Below are 6,783 nucleotides of genomic sequence, written 5' to 3'. Positions count from 1 at the left end.
CACTATGGATTAAATCTAGTAAATTAGATGATCTTTCTACACTAGGAAATAGTATCTTAATCATTTTTTCCTTAACACATGTTTCACATTTACCATAGTTTTTAATATTGCATGCAATCATACCACATTTTACTACTCTTTTCATGGTTGAAAAACCTATATGAGATAGTCTAAGATGCCACAAAAATAAAGAATCATACTAAACTATATAAGCGGAGTTAGCATTTTTATTGATAACATTGAAAGTTACATCATTGGTGCACAATTTAACCATATCCTCACAAGAGTACCCCTTTCCCAAAAATACATTGGAATTGGTAAGAATAAGTTTACCGGACTCAAAAACGGCTTTAATGTCGGGCTTTCCAAGAAAATAACCACTTACCAAGTTTCTACTCATTTTGAGAACATAAAGTATATTCACTAATGTTACTTTCTTGCCGAAGGTGAGAAAGACTTCAATGATACTGTACGCCATGATTTTCCAACGGGATATTAGCGAGCTAAGGTATGGCTTAATTATATTAGCCACGTGGATCCCCCATGACCGGAGATGCTGTCGTCAGGTCCTACCTCGTTAGCTCGGGGTATCCAAAGGTTCGCCAAGATTATTTAAGGACCGAGTCAAGACTATGAAGGCCGCAGGTCGAGGAGGCATCCAGCTTGGGGTACGAGCTGGAGTTGGAAGCTATGACCTTTTATAAAGTCAACCACGCAATGTAAACGTGCATATATCAGACATCACGTGTCTGATATATTTCTGAATTCTCGGACACGCAGCATGAACGTACGTATTCAGGGACCCACGACTGGGTTGGGCCGTGCGGCCCATTATCCCCCTTACCTATTGATTAGACCACACTTCATTTGTCAGGTTTTAGGAATTAATCATGAGTGTCACTGAAGTGACATGATGGGTAAGAGGGTCACGGGATGACCCCTTACCAGCTGTCAAGTGCCCTCTCCTATAAATATGGAGACCCTGGGAGTTGGAAAGGGTTGGATTCTATTGTGTAATGAAATACCCTGTAAAGAATACCAGAAATACACCAATAATATTGGCTAGTGGAGTAGAAGGATTTTAACCTTTGAACCGCCTAAAAACGTAATTGTGTCATCAGTCCATCTAAAGATCATTCATCTGTTTCGGTTCATTATAAGCACTAATCTCTTTCTCTTATTTTCTTAATTACCTGTTGGCGTAGAACCGCGACAACAGTTTGGTGCTTTCATTGAGAGCTTGTTAGATTGGTGCTATCTCGAATATCCCACTATGGTGATCACTCGATCAAGACACGGTAACGAGGCGGAACAACATGATGGGCAGGAGGTTCATCATGCCGCCATCTCCGGTGAGCAAAATCTTGAAGTCCAGCAGCGGTCGGGCAAGCAGCCGATAGGCCAGGATGACACTGGAAGTTCGGCACCCCGGCCACCTAATCCAAACCCGAATTTTTACACTGCGGTAGAGATGGAGAACGCTCAGCTGAGGAGCCAACTGGCGAAAGCTAGTCAGCAGATTAAGGAAGTGTTGGCCCGACTACCCCCTCTTACAACCGACCTAACGTCGGAGAGAAGAAAAGCGAGACTCGTAAGTCCCGCCGGGGTAATCGGTCAAGGCCTAGCCGCTCGGTCAGACCTCCGACGTCCAACTCTACTCCCTCATCGCACCATCGGGAGGCAAACTTCGAAGAAATACCTAGAGTCGAACAACAGTATAGCCGCTCGGTCCGAACTTCAACTCCCAGCTCATTACCAGCCTCGAGCGCGCCCAGGAGGGCTCGAGGGAATTCTAGAAGGAGATCCGGGGAGGGCTCACAGCACCAGCCCGTCCCCGCTAGCCGTCCTGCGCCTCGTCCAGATCGCCAGGCACGGGGCCCGCAGGTTGGCAGAGCCGAAAGGCCCCCACCTAACTTGATCCGCCCTGATGGAACCAGGATTGCATCTCCGGTTAGGCATCCTCCGTCACCAATAAGATATCCGTCTCCTCCTCGGCCTATCCAAGATATTCCAGCTTATGGAAGCAGCAGGAGAAACCAGCCATCTGCATGACCTTCCCGACGTAGCAGGGCGCCCAGAGGGAGCCCGAATCCTCACCCCCAGAGGTGGACTCCAAGCTTATCTAACGGGAGCTACTGGACCGGCAGTCGCCGGAGTGACCTTTCTGGCGGAGACCTGCGTCAACGCTTAAGCTCGGCGCAAAGTCCTCGAGCCACCCCGAGGGGCGACCTTCGAGATCGCCTTAACTCTTATAGGGGGGAACCGGTAGGAGGTGGCAGCCATGCTCGCTCAGGGGGAGACTTGTCTGAGGTACATAACGGCGGGAATGTCCCAAATAACCTATCTCAAGATAGGAGGGGCAATAACCCACCAAACGTATACAATGGATTTGGAGCTGTTGAACAGCCCCGGAGTAACCAAGGAAATCAGAACAAAACCCTTGAGCGACTGGCTCAGATGGAGGAGCTAATGAAGAAGCTCCTGTCGGAGAAAGAGAAAGACGAATATGATTCGGGGGACGAGCTTGAGCTCTTTGCCCCCAGCATAGAAGCAACGGCATACCCACCCGGTTTCCGTATGCCGCACCTGTCCAAATTCAATGGGAACGGAGATCCGTCGGATCATCTGGGGATGTTCAATACCCTGATGATGTCCCACAACATTGGCCCTGAGCTGAGGTGTCTGATATTTCCCTCCACACTGACCGGGCCAGTCAGACAGTGGTTCAAACAAAGCAAGAAACAATCAATCAGCTCCTGGAAAACTTTCTCTGCTGACTTCAAAAGGGCATTCTGAGCCTCCCAGGCTGCCCACGTCAAGGCCGACTCCCTGGCTAACGTGAGGCAAAAACCCGACGAGCCTTTGAAGGCATACCTGAGCAGGTTTGCGAACGTTGCTGCTCGGGCCAGAGACACAGATGATAGCTCCAAGCTCATGGCTTTGAGAACTGGAATCCTCGTCCGGGGGGGGGGGGGGGGGGGACTCTGGAATGAAATACAAAGGAAGGGAGTCAGCTCAGTAAATGAATTCCTAAATAGGGCCCAAGGGTGGATCAACTTGGAGGAGGCCCAAGCCTCAGCTGCAGGAACCAGCCAGGTCCCTGAGCAGCCCGCTGGAGTGGGAACGGAGGTCGTGACAGCGACCTAGAATATTACACAGAATAACTAGTTCGGTGGAGGCAAAAGAAAGGGGAACGGCGAGGGCAACCAGCACGACCCAAAGAAGAATAAGTCCATAGAAAAATTTAAGCCGGTCTACGCGACTTATACAGAGATCACCCACTCTAGGGAGAACATCTTCCTAGCGAACTCTGGTCACCTCCCTTGGAAGAAGCCGGAGTCGTTAAAGCACCAGAAGGGGAAAAGAGACACCTCCAAGTTTTTCCGTTTCCACAACGACGTTGGCCACATTACCGATGATTGTAGGCATTTGAAAGATGAGATCGAAACTCTCATCAGAGCCGGCCCCTTGGCTCAATACGCACGGAACAGGGTCCCGACAGGCCGACCTGCTCCGGAAGTCCCGGTCAGTCAGCCCGGGTCTCGGGTAGATCAAGACGTCCCTCCTCCAGTGATAGGAGGAGAGATATCCAAGATCTCGGGAGGTCCACATTTGGCTGGCACGAGCCGGGGTGCCCAAAAGAGGTACGTAAACGAACTTAAGGCACATAATGGAGTAGAGTTCTTCCTGGAGTAGCATCTGCCAAAGGAACAGCGATTGGAGAGGCAACCAATCATTTTTACGGAAGAAGATGCAGGCCATGTTCAGTTCCCTCATAACGACCCTCTGGTCGTAGCGGTGCAACTCGCTAATTGGAGGTTTAGGAGAGTGCTGATCGATAATGGGAGCTCGGTAAACTTTCTATTCCGGTCCACGCTGGAGAAGATGGGTTTGACTGTCGCCGAGCTGAAGGCGACCTCCATGATGCTGTATGGTTTTTTGGGAGAAGGATCAGCGGCTATAGGGATGATCGAGCTGGTGATCACCTTAGGAGAGGGACCTCGGACAGTCTAAAAAATCCTCGAGTTCGTGGTCATCGACTGCCCCGCTGCATACAATGCTATTTTGGGTCGACCCACACTTATAGCTTTTGAGGCCATCACCTCCGTTCGCCATCTCGCACTGAAATTCCCTTCTTCCACGGGGATGTGTACGGTCCGTGGCGATCAGCTTGCTGCCAGGGAATGCTATAGCATTCCCATGAAGGGAAAATCAAAATCCGGGCCGCTAACGATGGCCATCCAAGGTGGAGGAGAGGAATCTCAGGAGCCTTTGACTAATCCTGAGATTGAAAAACCTCAGGGCGCTGAGGGGGAAAGTATCGTCCTAAGTGAGGATATTGACCCTCGAATAGGCGAGGACAAGTCCGAGCTCCAAGCTATTGAAGAGCTCGAGGAAGTAAACATCGATCCACAAAATCTGTCACGGACGGTCAAGCTCGGGAAAAACCTCTGTGGTAAGAGGAAAGCGGAGCTAATCAAATTTTTGAAGGATAACCTGGATGTGTTTGCATGGTCACACGAGGACATGGTGGGAATCAGTCCAAATGTCATCATGCACACCCTTCATTTGGATAAGAGCGTTCCTGCAAAGTCTCAGAAGCAGAGGCCTGGGAACAACTCGGGCTGAAGCCTTAGAAGAAGTAGTAGCCCGGCCCAAGAAATGCGGCTTTATTCGTGAAGCCAAGTTTCTAGTTTGGGTTGCCAACCCCGTGCTGGTCCCGAAGCCCAACGAGAAGTGGCGGACCTGCATCGACTTCTCTGACCTGAATAAAGCTTGCCCCAAAGATTGTTTTCCCTTGCCAAGGATTGACCAATTGGTGGATGCCACGGCAGGGCACGAGCCCATGTCCTTTATGGACGCGTACTCAGGCTACAATCAGATCGCCATGAATCTGGCGAACTAGGAGCACACCAACTTCATGACCCCGACTAACGTCTATAGTTACAAGGTCATGCCATTCGGGCTGAAGAACGCTGATGCTACATACCAGAGATTAGTGAATAGAATGTTCTCCAACCAGATCGGGAAGAACATGGAAGTGTACATTGTTGACATGCTGGTCAAGTCAAAGACTGCCGATAACCATGCTTCCGACCTGGAAGAATGCTTCAAGATACTAAGAGAATACGGCATGAGGCTTAACCCTCAGAAGTGCACCTTCGGGGCCGTGTCTGGAAAATTCCTGGGTTTCATTGTCAACACTAGAGGAATCTAGTCTAATCCCGATAAGATCAGGTCATTGCTCGAGCTTCCCTCACCCCGGTCACGTAAAGACGTCCAAGGCCTGACAGGAAGGGTGGCAGCCCTAAACCGGTTTATTTCAAAATCCATCGACAAGTGCCTGCCATTCTACAACTTGCTCTAAGGAAATAAGAAGTTCGAGTGGACCAAGGAGTGCGAGGTTGCTTTCCTCGACCTGAAGGCACATCTGGCCGAGCCGCCTGTATTGTCCAATCCAAAGGCAGGAGAGCCCCTTTTCCTCTACCTAGCTGTCACAGAGGATGCAGCTAGTACCGTATTGGTCCGAGAAGAAGATCGGGTTCAGAAATCGGTCTACTACATCAGCAAGAGACTTCTCGGGGAAAAATCCCGATACCCGTTGATGGAAAAATTGGCGTTATGTCTTATCATGGCCTCCCAAAAGGTCAGGCCGTATTTCTAGTCCCACTCAATACACGTCATGACCGATCAGCCTTTAAGGCAGGTTTTGCAAAAACCTGAAGCATCGGGACATCTGTTAAAGTGGGCTATCGAACTCAGTCAGTTCGAAATTCTGTACACCCCCCGAACTGCCATAAAGAGTCAGGCCCTGGCCGATTGTTTGGCAGAATGCACAAGATTCAGGGAGGATCTTGTGGAAGAATTACCCCAGGTCACCTCTCCCCCGGCGTCATGGAAGATCTTCACGGATGGCTCATCTAATGAGAACGGGTCCGGGGCTGGAATTATTTTGATATCCCCTGAAGGACATAGATTCCACTCGGCGTTGAGATTCGGATTCAAGGCCTCTAACAACGTGGCCAAATACGAAGCTTTGCTCGCCGGACTGAGGGTAGCCCAGGAGCTGAAGGCCAGTTCTGTTCAATGCTTCAGCGATTCCCAGCTTGTGGTAAACCAGGTGCTAGGGGAATATCAAGCACGAGGAGCCGGGATGGCTGCTTACCTGGCCAGGGTAAAGGCTGAGCTATCCGCATTTGAAAGAGGCACAATCGAGCAGATACCTCGAGAGCAGAACGCTAACGCCGACGCCCTCGCCAAGCTCGCTACCTCCGGGGAGACGAAAATGCTGGGGTTAGTACTGGTGGCATTCCTAAAAAAACCAAGTATAAAAGAGGTCGGGGCGGAGGTCGAGATGATTGACGCCAGACCGACCTGGATGACTCCCATCCTCGAGTACCTTACCGAGGGAAAGTTACCCGAGGGGCGTAATGACGCACGGCGGGTACTGTACCAGGCTCCAAGGTATATAGTGATAGATGGAATGTTATACCGGCGTGGGCATTCCCTACCTCTCCTACATTGTGTTCTACCAGGCGAAGCAAAGGCCATCCTGTAGGAAGTGCATGAAGGTTTTTGCGGGGATCACACTGGGGGGCAAAGCTTGGCCCTAAAAGTCTTAAGGCAAGGGTATTACTGGCCCACTCTGTCAAAGGACTCGATCTCGTATGTCAAGAAGTGCGATAAGTGCCAGCGTTTCGCCGTAGTTTCCCGAGCTCCCCCAGTCGAGCTGAAGATGATCTCCTCCCCGTGGCCATTTGCAGTTTGGGGAATCGACTTGGT

This window comes from Humulus lupulus, chromosome 9 (assembly GCF_963169125.1).
Source record: "Humulus lupulus chromosome 9, drHumLupu1.1, whole genome shotgun sequence".
Classification (NCBI taxonomy): domain Eukaryota; kingdom Viridiplantae; phylum Streptophyta; class Magnoliopsida; order Rosales; family Cannabaceae; genus Humulus; species Humulus lupulus.
Note: the sequence above shows the minus strand (reverse complement) of the source record.